The sequence below is a fragment of the Cervus canadensis genome, chromosome 10 (genome assembly GCF_019320065.1).
Source record: "Cervus canadensis isolate Bull #8, Minnesota chromosome 10, ASM1932006v1, whole genome shotgun sequence".
NCBI lineage: Eukaryota > Metazoa > Chordata > Mammalia > Artiodactyla > Cervidae > Cervus > Cervus canadensis.
Window position 1 is genome coordinate 37,638,537 of NC_057395.1, and position 16,251 is coordinate 37,654,787.

At 40.2% G+C, this 16,251-nt stretch overlaps 1 long non-coding RNA gene across 6 annotated transcripts in view; it reads right to left on the reverse strand.

Moving 5' to 3' along the window:
• The window catches only part of LOC122448581, a 110,034-nt gene that overhangs the window by 15,674 nt on the left and 78,109 nt on the right, over window positions 1-16,251 (reverse strand). The window contains exon 4 of one of the 6 annotated variants that reach the window (XR_006271676.1): window positions 14,254-14,312. The exons of the other annotated variants lie outside the window; for them this stretch is intronic. This is a non-coding gene — a long non-coding RNA (uncharacterized LOC122448581). Of the gene's footprint in view, window positions 1-14,253; window positions 14,313-16,251 lie in introns of those variants that run through there. 6 annotated transcript variants of the gene reach the window in all.

A 16,251-nucleotide genomic window follows, 5' to 3' on the forward strand; every position in this document is an offset into this window, starting at 1 on the left:
TACTACTCAAGACAGCCCATAATCTTGAATATTGCAGAGCCCCTGTCTTTTCCTTTTCTCTTCCCAAGTAGATTGCTGGAAGACTCCAATTAATGGAACTAATGAGCATGAAACCTGTGGGTGGTGTGGAAACACTTGGTCCTGCCTCAAACCCACAAAAATTCCAGGAAGAAGGCAGCACCCAAGGGTGTGCACAGGACATCTTCAAAAAGGACAGATCTTGAGATCCACGATGATTTGCTAAATTTCCTGAATCTATGTGTCCAACAGCCCAGAAAAGTGTCTAATAACACATTCTCAGTAAGAATCGAACATTTCACAAGTCTTGCCATGAACGTATTTGAAAACAATAACCACATTCATAGAAATCAGATCTGGAAAGACCTATCCAGGATGTTGTAAGAATATCCAGGTTAGGGAGTTTAAGAGAGTTTAGCAGACCTTTAAACAAAGCCTTCTAAGCAATGTTTGACAGCACGCGATTGCTAATTGAGGGACTTGCCTGCCGGTCCAGTGGTTAAGACTCTGCACTTCCAATCCAAGGGTGGGGGATGTGGGTATCGAGACCAGCAGCACTGGGGGGAGTCAGTCCTGGTGGAAATTTTCAGTCCTAAGGGCCATTTTCACCCTCTGGGTAGAAATCCAGAGCTGGATCTTTGGGTTTGTAGCTGGCTCCCAATCCTCTCTCTGCTGACATAGCTTGGTAGTCCCACAAGAGCAAGCATATGTGGGGTCAGCTAGTTAAATTTTGGCCAAATAGTAACCTTAAAGTGGGTGCTTTTCGAAGCTGGGTCTGAACACATAATCATTTCAAGTTTTCTAACCTGTAGGGTATTGTCAAAAAGGTATTTAAGATTTTTAAAAAGCAGATCTGAATATGAACCTCAATTTCAAAAACATTCAATAACCCCATTTGTGATCATGTTGTGCTGGTTATGATACAAAACAAGATGGTTATGTAGATATACTAGTCTTTCATTTTTTTTCCCACGTACTGATCTTTTTTTACAGGCTTATTGAACACTGTATATGTATAAACTGTTATTAGGAGATAAAAAAATACCAGTGCTGGACTACTACTACACGGGAGTAGTCTTTCATTTTAATCCTAAATATTTGTAAATTTTCTTATTGCAACAAGAGTGCATGAACATGATATAAAATTTTAGGAAATACCTGTATGCAAAAAGGAAAACACTATTGTCACCCCTAACCTTAGCACAGAGAGGTAACCAGTATTAGGATCCTGGTTCAGGTCACTCATTCCTTTATTTCTTTATTACTCATTTATTTATTTAGCACTAATTAAGGGCCAGGGACTACATATATCCTTTCTGTTCTTTATAAATATGCGTATCTTTAAAACATGAAATTATATTCCACATAGGACTTTAACCGTATTTGTATTAAATAATATATCAAGAACGTTTTATTTCATCTTCTATTTTACATAATATTAATAGTGATGTGCTTTTCCACTAAATGTATAGCTGGGCCATAGCTTATTTAAACAAACCATGATTGTCAAGCATATGCCTTTTATGTAATTATACAAAGTACTGCACTAAATGGAAATTTGTACACACATCTATGATGGTTTTGTGATCATAAGTTCTCATAGGTAGACCTACTACATCAAAGAACCCCCCTTTTCAGGACTTTTCAAACTTATGATAGAACTAGCCACCATTTACATTTTGCATTCCCACCAATAATATGTGATTCCTCATATACTTTCAATGATCCTTTTTCAAATGTTGTCAATTTTCTTGGTAAAAAGCAAGAAAAAATGTAACAGGTTTATAATACTTTTCAAGCAAATAATACATAGAAACAAACACAAAATATAAAGAAAATATTTTCACTCTGCCAGTACAGTACCTTGAAAAGTACAGTAGTACAGTACAATAGCTGGCATCCAGAGGCTGGCATCAAGTGAACAGGCAAGAAGAGTTACTGACTGGAGGAGGCAGATGGTAGAGCTGAAGTATCGTCAGCAATAGGAGATGGAGGGCAAGATGCCATTTCACTCACACCTGATACTGATGGAATGCACTTTCACATCTTTGAAAGTTTGTAACTTGGAGGTTCAAATATAGGGGATTTACTCTATGTACATGTTAAAGAACTATACTTTAAAAAATAATGAATCAGGGAATTTGCTGTGGTTCAATGGCTAAGAATCTGCCTGCCAATGCAGAGGATATGGGTCCAGTCCCTGGTCCAGGAAGATGCCACATGCCATGGACAACTAAGCCCACCTGCCTCAACTACTGAGCCCGCACACCCTAAAACACATGCTCTGAAACAAGAGAAGCCGTCACAAAGAGAAGCCTGTGCACCCAAACTAAAGAGCAGCCCCTGCTCACAGCAAATAAAGTGCAACCATAAATAAGTAAATTTTTAAATTAAAATAAATAAATGAATGAATCAAATGCCCATGTACCCATTACCCAGCTTAAGAAACAAATATACCTGATTACCCAGAGGCCCTGGGAATGCCTCACCTTCCCCTTCTGAGTTTTGTATAAATCACCCCTTGATTTTCCTTCCAAATTTTCCAGATGTGAGGGCATCCCTAAACAGCACACTGTTGAGTTTTGCCTGGTTTTCATTTGTGTATAAGTTCTTCCATTCTTTACTATTTTGTTTGTTTTGTCCTATTTTGGCTTTTGCATACACTGTGTCTGACCTGATCTGTGTTTAGTATTCATCATTTCCACATATCTAAAGTCTTCCATTACTCAACATACCCCGTATGCTCATCCCCCATGCAGTCATTGGATGTGGAGGTTTAGGGCGTTTTATTTCAGAGCTGTCATAAGCAATGTTGCCATGAATCATCCTATATGTGTCTCCCATTCAAAAAGTGCAAGTGTAAAAAAAAAAAAAAAGTGCAAGTGTTCCTTGAGGCGATGACTTAGATCTAGCCACACGAAATGGTCACTTTTGAAAATCAAAAGTAGGCAAGTGATTGGCTTGCAGGATATTTATGTGTTTGACCTAATTCCTAATAAATTGTTTTCTAAAATAGTTTCACTGGCTTGCACAGGCACAGCAGTGTTTGAAAGTTCCTTTGGATCCACCCTCCCACCAACGTTCCCTGTCCTTTGTGTTAGTTGCTCACTTGTGTCCGACCGGATTGACTGTAACCTGCGCCAGGCTCCTCTGTCCGTGGGATTCTCCAGGCAAGAATACTGGAGTAGATTGCCATTTCCTCCTCCAGGGGATCTTCCCAACCCAGGGACTGAACCCAGGTCTCCTGCATTGCAGGCAGATTCTTTACCATCTGAGCCACCAGGGAAGCCCTTTGCTGTCCTGAGACATTTTAATTTGGACCATTCTGGAGGGTGTCTGGTAGCATCTCATTGCCAACTGTCCCAGTAACTAACGAGGCTGAACACTTTCCATATGTTCATTAGTTACTCAGACCTCTTCTGTGTCTCACCCATTCATATTTTCTGCCTCTTTTATCATTAGTTTGCTTATCAGTTCCTTATTAATTTGTAAACAATTGTGCATACCTTCAGAATACTAATCCTTGTCAGCTATGTGTTGAAATATCCCAGATTATGACTTGCTTTCTCACTCACTCATTGATGTCTTCTGAAGGACAGAGGATCTTCATGTTATTGTGGTTGAATTTATTCATTTTTCTTTTATGGTTTATGCCCTTTGTACTTGTTCAGGAATCCTGCTCTAGTCCCAGAGTCATAAAGATATTCTTCAATATTCTCTTCTAAGTCTGTTAAAATTTTACCTTTTACATCTTAGATTTTAATCCACTTTGCCCTCTGGCTTCAGAATTGCCATTTGAATGTAGACTATAAGACAGTTTTTATGGTTTTCCCCCAAGCATAACCAAGCCCAGCATACTTGCTGAATCATCTCCACACTGACCTACAATTGTGAGCTTAGCCATTTATGAGATTTCTGCTTGATTTGCCTCTTTCTAGGCTATTTTATTCCTTTGATCTCACTGTGCTGATAGTGTCTTGATTGCTAAAACCTTATAAGACTTGATATGTTATAGAGTTACATATCCTGGTTCCTCTTAAGACTGTCTTGCTTATTCTCATCAATTACTCTTCCATTAAAATTTAGAATCTGTGAATCAAGTCCTGCAAAAATATCCTGTTGGAATTTTTATTAAAATTGTTTTCAATCTCTCATCATGTGAGGAAGAACTGACATTTTTTATAAGTCTGTCATGAATATGGCTCTTTCTCCATTTTAGCTTCCCTTATTACAGTTGAATAAGTCATATGTGTCTACATAAAGGAACCTCACAACCCTTGTTAGATGTTTGCTAGGCATCCTCTCTTTGCCCTCACCACTGTTCCCACCATGCCCTCTAGATATGGAGACAAACTCTGTAGACTGTATCAGGGACTCCCTGTGTCCTGGCTCCCAGGAAAGTCAGAAATAGGAAGCTACGGTGAGGAGACCAGAGGACAGGAAGAAAGTAAAATGGGGTGTTGTACCCCACTCCCTGCCCTTCTTGCAGCCAATCAGCAGGGCTGTGCTCTTCTCCTGAAACAAACATTCCCCTCCCACTTTCAGAAGTTGCCTACAGCTGTCCACTCCCTCTCCAGGTTCACTCCTCTCTCCTCCTCTCCCTCCTCTCACTCCTCCCCTCTGACCCCACACTCCTCCCCTCCTCTCCCTCCTCTCACTCCTCCCCTCTGACCCCACACTCCTCCCCTCCTCTCCCTCCTCTCACTCCTCCCCTCTGACCCCACAAACATGAGGGTCCTCAGTGTTACTTACCACAGGGGTTGACCATCTTTACTGGCTCCCCTTCACCCTGCCTATATCTGTCTAGTCATCAAAGGCTACCTGATGGATGCTACCTGATTCCTGTAGAGACCCCAGCTGGATACAGCTCTGTGGGTGATATTTCCCATAATTTGTAGATTTGCTTTTCCTATATGGCAAATCATAGCCCACCAGACCCCTCTGTCCATGGGATTATCCAGGCAAGAATATTGGAGTGGATTGCCATTTCCTTCTCCAGGGAATCTTCCCAACCCAAGGATAGAACCCAGGTCTCCTGCACTGCAGGCAGATTATCATCTCAGCCACCAGGGAAGCTGATGTATATGGAAAATTATATCATCTACAAACAGTGATAGTTTATTTTTTTTCTTTCTGACCCTTGCACTTTGCTGGTTTGACTGTGCTGGCTTGCACTCCAGAGCAACATTGATTAGCAGAGGTAACAGCAGTCACAGTCCTTGTTTCATCCTTGATGTCAAAGGCATGGCTTTTCATGATTTTCCATTAAAAAGATATTTAGTGTAAATAAAGGAAGTTCCATGTCCTGGTGGCTCAGTTGGTAAAGAGTCTGCCTGCAAGGTGGGAGACCCAGGTTCAATCCCTGGGTCAGGAAGATCCCCTGGAGAAGAAAATGGCAACCCAGTCCAGTATTCATGCCTGGCGAATCCCATGGACAGAGGAGCCTGGCAGTCTACAGTCCATGGGGTCATAGAGTCAAATACAACTTAGCAACTAAACCACCACCACCACACCATTCTAAACTTAGCTTGCTAAGGTTTTATGATGAATGCTTGATGAATTTCATCAAATGTTTATCTGAATCTATTATGATCACAAGTTTCCTCCTTTAAACTATAAATATGATGATTTACATGACACATTTTATAATATTAAATCAATCATTCCAGAAATAAATACTACTTGATTATTGCTAGCTCTTGTCTGTGAATAGTTTATTTAGGATTCTTGCATCTAGGTTCACGGCCAGATTGGTCTGTGATTTCCCTTCCCACTAAATATCCTCGTCAACTTTTGGAATCAAGGTTGTATTAGTCTTATGGGTGAGAAGTGTTTTCTCTTTTTCTATTCTTTGCAAAGAGTTTGTCTAAGCCTGAAACTATCTGTTCCTTGAATATATAGTAGAAACAACCCATAAAAACATCTGGAACTGGTGTTTATTTTGGGAAGGATTTTTAACTACTGACTCTAATTATTTCAAAATGACAGGAGCCTTCAGGTATTTATTACTTCTTAAGTCAACTTTAATAATTTGTACTTTTCTAGGAATTTTTCAGCTCCATAGGCATTTATAAGTATTTGACATCAGCTTGATCATAATATTCCTTTAAAATCTAATCTCTGCTACTTCAGTACTTACGAGCTTTATTCATCCTGAAACTGGGACTTCTCTTTTTTCTTGCTCTGTCAGAAGTTTGTCATTCTAAGCAAATTTGGCCTTGATAATTTTGTGGTTTTATTTCTCATTTCATTTATTTCTCCATTATGTATTATGGACATAATCAATTACTTTTCTTTTTTCTATCTTCTAAAGATGGACACATAGCTAATTTCTTGTCAGCCTTTCTTCTTTTCTAACAAGCAATTAAAGCCACAAATGTCACTCAGATACGCTTTAGCCATGCTTGCTGGGTTTCTATAGCTAGTATTCCTGATCCATTATCATTTAACTTAAACTACTTTCAGTTTTCATAATGAATTCTTCTTTGAGTTGTAGGCCCTTTTTTGTTGTTAATTTCCAAGAATATGAGATTATTTTTTTAAAGTTTATCTTTTGGTTGTTAATTTCTAGGGTTTTTTGGGTTTTTTTTTTGTATTGTGGCTAGGGACTCTTGAAATTTGTCAGCTTGGTTTATGACTATGAAGTAATAAACTTTTTAATTAGTCCATATGTGCTTAAAAGGATTGTGTAATTTCCAGTAGCCAGGTACAGAGGACACATACACGTATATACACACGTGTATGTTTATGTCTCAGTAAGTAAACATAATTGTGCTGTTCAAATCATCTACGTTCTTGATGATACTTTTACTGAATCTATCAATTCAGTAAATTGAGAGGCATATTTTAAACTATTATCAAACTTCTCCTGAAAGCAATTTTTGCTTTTTGTATTATTGTGGTGGTGGTGGTGTTGTTGTTGTTTAGTTGCTCAGTCGTGTCCCACTCTTCTGTGATCCCATGGACTAGCCTGCCGGACTCCTCTGTCCATGGGATTTCCCAGGCATGAATACTAGAGTGGGTTGCCATTTCCTTCTCCAGGGAATCTTCCCAACCCAGAGCTCGAACTCACATCTCCTACACTGGCAGGTGGATTCTTTACCACTGAGACACCAGGGAAGCCTTAGGTCTCTACAAATTTAAAATCAGAACTTCCTGTTTGATTGAAACTTCTACCAATACACTGAAACACTTATAAATTATTTTTGCACTTAAGGATAGTTTGTACTGATCTGGCCCCATCCACGTGATCACTAAGGACTCCAAGTTAAGGACCAAGTTAAGTAATAAAATTAACTCAAAGCCACCTATCAGGCAGACAGCATCTAAAGCTTGATCACAATCTCCACCAACTTTGAAGGGTGAAATGCCACTTTTTTTTTTTTCAGCTTCCCCCTTATCTCCATGCTCTGTAATTTGCTTTTATTTTTTATTCGCTCTCCATTACTTAAGTGCCTCTTAGGTTAAGTTGTTGGGCACAGGCTAATCACTGGCCAGCTTGAGACCCAAAATAAACTTCTTGGAGCCACACGTAGTTCTCTGATCTTGGTTAAAACACTATTGAAAGGGCTTCTTCACTCAACATATTTTCAGGCTAATCAAAGACACAGAAATGTAAAAAAATTCTCCAAGATGTCAACAAGACAGCTGATGTAGGGTTCTTGCCATTCTGTAACCTTGAAAATCACATCCCCCTGATGTTGGGGGAAAACTTATTCCAGGGGACAAATGAACCCACTGCAGTCTCTTCCTAAAGGTATGAATTGTAATGCTGTTGGGCCTCTGGGAAGAAACCAAAAGACAGAAAGATAACTGATCTCTGTGCAGAAACTCAATTTCCTGCCACAAGTGTTAAAGAGAAACTGGCCTTTTGTGGTTGGGGTTGAGGATGACCATTAGCTTGTGTCAGCCCCTCATCAGAGGGAGGAGGGAAAAGAGGAAGATAAGAAGAAGGACATTTGCTAAAGCAAAGAAATTTAAGTCAAATTCATTTCAACTCCTTTTAAAACTTTTATTCAAGGATGCCTAGTTTTCTCCACGGTCCATCTCTCACCCACATAGATGTATGTTAGCTCCTTCTCACCTGAAGCTTTTAGGATGTGCTTTTTCTCCTGCAAAGAGGCCTCCTGCCCCGCCCTTTAAATTAACATCCCACTCCCCACTCAGGGTCACATCAACTTCTTTTATTGTCTTCATCGCACATCTAAAACCATCCTGTTCATTCATTTTGTGACTATTTTATTTGTCTCACTGATAAGGAGACACTCCATGTGATTGGGGACCTCTCTTTATCACAGAGCTTACCCTTCATAGTAGCTAAGTAAATTATTGTTTAAACAGCCTGTGAATGGGTGGAAGAATCCAGCCAGCCAGCCAAGCTGACTGCCCAAATGGACAGACACCCAGTTATAATAGCTTTTAGTGAGGAAAGAAAACTATGTAGTCCTACTGTGGCTTTATATTTTTCTTTTTCACCCTGGAACAAAACCATGAGGTTATAACCTAGAAAAGCAGAACCAAGAGAATGTATCCCATTCGTCTATTCCATTGAAGAAGCATCTTGTCCTGCCTTTGAAAAAAATGGTGATTTTAAGGAGACACATTAGCACTCTTGCTTAAGGAAAGCGTTTGGATGAGATGATATTTGGATGGAGCTGTCAGGGACTCATCAGGGAAGAAAAAAGTTATATATGCTGCCTGTGGTTGAAAATCAAAACAAAAGGAATCAAATGTTTTATTACTTACAATACATGTTTGAGAGGACACAGCAGAAGATAGAAATTGAAATGACATGAAAATTTTTCATCTCTCTTTCATCAGATTAGTTTGCTGTCTGCAAATTTCAGAGATAAAATAATCTGGGTATTCAGATTTTGCGATTTATAGGGAAGAGGGATGGAAGGAGAATCGAAGACTAAAGGAGGAAAGGAAAAAATAGAAGGAACTAGAGACAGAGAGGGAAAGAAGGAGAGAGAGAGAGGAGATTAGGAAATACAGACAGATTGGGATGGAGAGATTGTTAAGAAACGTGCTTCTGGCCAGCATGAGGAGGAAAGGGGAGGAAACCGCATATCTTCAAGGTCTGTTTGTCTCTTTTAAAGTCCTGGGAAGAATAGATAAGGAGGTAAGAGGGGAACCGGAAGAGGAGAGACCAGAGGAAAGTCATACCACATTTTAAATACATTGAGTGGAGGGAGGATCCAGTTCTCTGCTGAGAGTTTTTCCCTTGATTGAGACCAGCTCCCTCTTAAAGGGGCACAGCGCCGCCCACGTCCCCTCCTCTCCCTGCGACAACTCTCCACGTCATTCGCAGGCTCTGTGAGCCTGAATGCAGACAGGCACTCGCTGGTGCTCACACACTCCAGCCCTGAGACCTCTGTCTGGTGGGCCTTCTACCTCTACAGTATCAGGAAGCAGATGGAAATAACCCTTGCTTCAAGCAGAGAAAAGCAAAAGCTGCCATTTCGCCGGAAGCTGGAGACACATTTCCAGACCCAGCAGTCATCACAGGCATCCGGCAGCACTTAATTTACCCTAAACATGCATGCATCTCGGGCCACTCTCCCCGAGGCAGACTTCTCTCAGGCTTATCTCTGAAGGCACAGCCTCTCCACCCCACCAGGCTCAGGAGAGAAGAGCCAAGCCTGACTCCTCCAGAGCCTGATGAAACAGGGTCCTGTCCATAAAAGGACTCCGTAAACCGAGACTGGAATTGAAGCTGGGGCCAAGCAGGTCTCACAAGTCATGATGGGCAAAACTGGTGCTCGCTCTATCTGCCCCCAGCCCTCACTCAAAGCCTAGCTGTCTTTCCTTCACCCGGGTGGCAGAATGTTCACTAGTGTTTCTTCACATTCAAATGACTCCCTATTTTGCAATGCGCCCAAGTATTCCTCTCTGATCTCTCTCTCCCAAATCCATAACTTGCAGTGTCTCCAAACTATCACTAAGCTTATAAAACATTTTTTAAAAAGTCACCTCCTGAATTAGACTCTTTGATGTTGCAAGGGTAAGACACACTGATTGTCTTTAGTGATAGGACTTGACTTTAAGAATGGAGGCACTGGGAACTCAGCCAACTTGTAAGCACTCTCAGCAGCTATAGAAGCGTGGGAATTACAGTGCCTCCAAGTCTGAGATGCTCCTCAGGCTTTAAGGACAGCTGAGGCAGGGCTCACTCAGTGCTGCTCAGAATGCCCTGAGCTCTGGACCTATGTCACTGATTTTCCCCACCCAAGAGAAGTCCGTTGAGGCCAGTTTGTCTCCATTCAGTAAGGAGCCATCTTGTTGGGCAGAATTCCTTACTTGACAGGTCTCCCTCATGTCGATCCTTTGGTTCAGTCCCTGAATCCTGGATAATCACTTGGTACCTGGAAAGCGGGTGTGACATTGTATTTACCTTTCTATTCATCCATCCCTCCATCCATTCATCTACCCACTCGTCTATCCCCTCAAGCATCCATCATCCACCCATCTTATTCATTCATCTATCCTTCCTTCCTTCCATCCCCCAACCTGCCCATGCATCATCTATCCATCCATCCATCCACCCACCCATCCATCCATCATCCATCCATCATCTATCCATCCATCCATCTTTCCTTCCCTTCATCCACCCACTCACCCGTCCATCATTTATCCTTCCACTTATCCAGCTCCCCATCCTTTCATCATCCATCTATCCAACCTTCCTTCCTCCCCTCCAGCCACCTATGCATCTCCTGCCTCTGCTTTCTTCTGTAGTGACGTCATTCTCAGGCAGATTCTACCCACATGGCCAGAAAACTGGCCCCAAGCAGCTCTGAAAGTTTCTTCCCCTGCAGAGACCATTCATTCTCAGCATCCATGTGAGTCTCTAAAAAAGACTACTGTCTGGCCTGACTGGTCACATGTCACCCTGTGGTAGGAGTGGTGTTGCAAGCACTAAATTGACTGAACCACCAAAACGGGGCTTCCCAGGTATTGCTGTGATAAAGAATCTGCCTGCCAATGCAGGAGACTTGGGGGAGGCAGGTTCGATCCCTGGGTGGGGAAGATCCTCTGGAGTAGGAAATGGAAACCCACTCAGTATTCTTGCCTGGAAAACTCCATGGACAAAGGAGCCTGGTGGCTACGTCCATGAGGTTGCAGGGTCAAACACAATTGAGCACACATGCACCAAAACAGTTCAGAGTCAAGAGTAAGTCTGAAAAGGGAGGGACAATCAGACAAAAGAGCAAGAGATAATCCGCTGACAGATCTTCAGTCTAATATAATGAAAATGGTTTCCTCTGTGATATGCAATTGGCATCATAATATATCTGTACACAAATGGCCTCAAACTATGACAGCTATTTCAGTGCGTTTAAAGGAAGTTTCCCATTACACAGAGAGAGAGAGAGAGACTCCAGAAAAAGTATTAACTTAAAATTTTATTTGAAGGGATGTTGGAAAAACATTTTCCCAGGGATGTAAATCAAGTGTGACTTTATTGGATCTCAGAGCAGATCATTCTGATTTTTAATGACTGCATATAAATTGTAAGAGAAACACTCCTCAGGCTGGCAGAAGGGATGGGCATTGGTTTCCGTGCTGTCCTGCCCAAGGGCTAATTTTCAGACACTATATTCTTTTACTGCTTAGAACAGAAAAGTAAGGTTTGCATAGCATGAATGAAACCCAAATGAATTTCCCAAAGAGGGGGGAAAATAAAAGAGCCTCTGGATTTTGATATACAGTGTGGAGAGTACAGGTCAGGGGGGAAAAAAAGAGGGTCATTCAAACAGAGATACCCAAGAGGCCTACAAATGTGTCTTGTTTTTTCAGCATTACACATTGTAAGGAGGGGGAGCTTTGTCGGATATTGATTTATGCACCAGACCACCAAGTGTAACTTTTTGTGACATTTTTTTTGCTTGTTTATGGAGAATTAAATCCAACTAACCCGCTTTCAATCACATAAGAACTAACTGTCCTGGTGTGAGTTGCCCAAACTCTTTTCCCCATTGACCACTTTGTACAATGACATCAACCCGAAAAGAGCACAGTAGAGGAAAGAATGTGAGACTTTAAAATAACAGCTTGGATAGTGAGGAAGTAACTCCACCAGCTAAGTGGAGTTATGGGCAGACGGTCTGAAACTGCTCGAGCCCTTGATCTTCCATTACTTCAGAGACTGTGCACAGCATCTCCTGGGAAGAGCCTCCCTGCTTAGAAAGGAGAATGGCCCTGGGGTAGTGAGGGAGGGGGACCAGAGGTTGTGACATTGAAAGGAAATAAATTCTTCCAGAAAAGAGGGTAAAAATGACTCCATTTACTCTGAGAACTAAGAACTCCTGAGGCCCTTTCTGTTGCTGAAGTAAGTTTGGGTAAAATGTCTCCTTTCTGAAAAGCACACCAGCTAAAATATTTTTAAATTTTTAAAACAATGTTTAATAACTAAGAATGAATATATTCCTTTAAATGTTCGTACAGTACAGAATTACAGGCATACCTCCCTTTATTGCACTTTGACGGCATTTTGCAAATGTTATGTCTTTTACTAACTGAATGTTGATGGCAAGCAAGTCTAAAAGCGCCATTTTTCCAGGAGCCTTTGCTCAGTTCATGACTCTGTGTCACATTTTTGGAATTCTTGCAATCCTTTGAACTTTTTCATTGTTATTACACTTAGTATGGTGACTGACTCACTGAGGTTCAGGTGATGGTTAGCACTTTCCCCAGTACCAGGGTCTTTTCTAATGAGTCAGCTCTTCTCATCAGGTAGCCAAAGTATTGGAGTTTCAGCTTCAACATCAGTCCTTCCAATGAATATTCAGGGCTATTCTCCTTTAGGATGGACTGGTTGGATCTCCTTGCTGTCCAAGGGACTCTCAAGAGTCTTCTCCAACACCACAGTTCAAAAGCATCAATTATTTGGTGTTCAGCTTTCTTTATAGTCCAACTCTCATAACCACACATGACTACTGGAAAAACCATAGCTTTGACTAAATCGACCTTTATTGGCAAAGTAATGTTTCTCCTTTTTAATATGCTGTCTAAGTTGGTCATAGCTTTTCTTTCATAACTTTTTCCTTCCAAGGTCATAGCTTTTCTTCCAAGCATCTTTTAATTTCATGGCTGCAGTCACCATCTACAGTGATTTTGGAGCCCAAGAAAATAAAGTCTGTCACTGTTTCCATTGTTTCCCATCTATTTGCCATGAAGTGATGGGACTGGATGTCATGATCTTCGTTTTTTAAATGTTGGATTTTAAGCCAGCTTTTTCATTTTCCTTTTTCACTTTCATCAAGAGGCTCTTTACTTTCTCTTCGCTTTCTGCCATAAGGTTGGTGTCATCTGCATATCTGGGGTTATTGATATTTCTCCCGGCAATCTTGATTCCAGCTTGTGCTTCATCCAGTCCGGCATTTCACATGATGTACTCTGTGAAATGTACTCTAATAAGTTAAATGAGCAGGGGGACAATATACAGCCTTGACGTACTCCTTTCCCAATTTGGAACCAGTCCATTGTTCCATGTCTGGTTCTAACTGATGCTTCTTAATCTGCATACAGATTTCTCAGGAGGCAGGTCAGGTGTCTGGTATTCCTATCTCTTGAAGAATTTTCCACAGTTTTTTGTGATCCACACAGTCAAAGGCTTTGGTATAGTCAATAAAGCAGAAGTATATGTTTTTCTGGAACTCTCTTGCTTTTTCGATGATCCAACGGATGTTGGCAATTTGATCTCTGGTTCCTCTTCCTTTTCTCAATCCAGCTTGAACATCTGGAAGTTCATGGTTCACGTCCTGTTGAAGCCTGGCTTGGAGAATTTTGAGTATTACTTTGCTAGTGTGTGAGATGAGTACAATTGTGCAGTAGTTGGAACATTCTTTGGCATTGTCTTTCTTTGGGATTGGAATGAACTGACCTTTTCCAGTCCTGTGGCCACTGCTGAGTTTTCCAAATTACCTGATGCTGGGAAAGGTTGAAGGCAGGAGGAGAAGGGGACGACAGAGGATGAGATGGTTGGATGGCATCACCGACTCAATGGACATGAGTTTGAGCCAGCTCCGGGAGTTGGTGATGGACAGGGAAGCCTGGCATGCTGCAGTCCATGGGGTCACAAAGAGTCAGACACAACTGAGTGATTCAACTGAACTGAACTAGCATTTTTCAGCAATAAATTATTTTTAATTAAGGTACGTGGGCTTCTCTGGTGGTTCAGTGGTGAAGAATCTGTCTGCCTGGGTCGGGAAGATCCCCTGGAGAAGAAAATGGCAACCCACTCCAGTATTCTTGCCTGGGAAATTCCATGGACAGGAGATCCTGGTGGGCTACAGTCCATGGGGTCACAAAAGAGTCAGACACAACTTAGCAACTAAACAACAACAATTAAAATATATACCTTGATTTTATACACATAATGTATTACACACTTAACAAACTACAGTATAGACTAAACAAATTTCCTACACAGTGGGAAACCAAAAAGTTTTGTGACTCACTTTATTGTGATATCGGTTCTATTGGAACTGAATCCACAGCATCTCCAGGGTCTATTTGAACACAGGAGTGAATTCCATGTATTGTTCCATCTATATTTTTTCACATAGACATTTATCTTATAACTCTTCCCACGTGAGCCCTGTAAGTCTACCCTATTCTCTTTTACTTCATCATTTTATTCTGTAATATTGGATGAATCACAGTTTATTTCCCTGATTATAGATGTTTAAATGGTTTCTAATTTTTTGCCATTATAAGCAGTGCTACACTGAAAATTCTAACCGATGCTTCTCTGTACACATGTAGAAAGAACCACTTGGACAGAAACAGGGAAATAGAAGTGATAGTTCAAAGAATATGGACACTTTTACTTTTGATATATACTTTCAAATTGACCTCCAAAAGACTATACCATTTTATACTCCCTCAACATTGAAAGCAATAGAGTTTTTAAAAATTTTCAGTCTCATAGGTAAAGCATGATCTACCATCATTACTTTGATCTTTGTTCATTATTTACTCATTAAGCATCTTTCCATATGTAAATTGGTCATTTTTATTTAGATCAGTGACTAGACTGTTTATAATTTTGCCTATCTTTCCACTTTTTTCTTATTTATTTGTATGAACTCTTTATATATTATGAATTCTAATCTTTATTATGTAGCTTGAAAATATTTTATTCTAGACTGTTGCTCATGTTTTTATACTTCTCTGGTGGCTCAGAGCTTAAAGCATCTGCCTCCAATGTGGGAGACCCGGTTTCGATCCCTGGGTTGGGAAGATCCCCTGGAGAAGGAAATGGTAACCCACTCCAGTATTCTTGCCTTGAGAATCCCATGGACAGAGGAGCCTGGTAGGCTACAGTCCACGGGGGTCGCAAAGAGCCGGACACAACTGAGAGACTTCACTTTCACTTTCTTTCATATTAAAGCTTAAGATATTTAATGTGGCCTTAAAAAAACTGTATCCTATGTGGTTTCTGGGTTTTACATCTTGCTTAAAAAAGACATTACTTATCTAAGAATTACAAAATTTCTATTTTAGTTTTAGTACTTTTATAGTTTTTCTCTAAATTTAGCTCTTTAATTTATACAAATTACATTTTTGTATTTATGGTGAGATTGAAATTTTCTTTTCTTCTTATCCTGTTTTATTTTTATTTTTTTTTTTCTTCTTACACTGTTTTTTAAATAGGTCCTTGCTTAGTCATAATTCGAAGTGTTACTTTTGGTGTTACTTTTTTAAAGTGTTACTTTTAAGTCTTAAAGACTTAAGACTTTTGTCTTAATACTAAATTCCAATGCAAACATACATAGATGTATTTACAGATTCTGTTCCATTGATCTATTTCTTTATTCTTATGTTAAGAACACACTGTTTTAACTATTACCATTTTAAAGTATGTTTTGATATAAAGTAGGATAAATCTCCTATCAGTGTTCACCCTTTTTCAATAACCTTTCATTAATCTGTGCATTTTCTCATCTATATAAAGTTGCCGAGCAGCTTGTCAAGTTTCATAAAATAACCCTTTGCAATTTTTCTTATTCAAGTTTCCTTTGGTCCTTCAATAAAATGTTACAGTTTTCTTCACATTAGGTTTATTTCTAGATTTTTTTTTTACTGTTTTAATTAAAATATTTTCATGGCATCCTCTGATTGTTTATTGATAGCACATTGGATTACTAATTTCTCATCCATTCATCCAGCAAGTATTTGTTAAATGCTCACTAAGGGGGGCACCCTGCAATCCTAACTCTACTG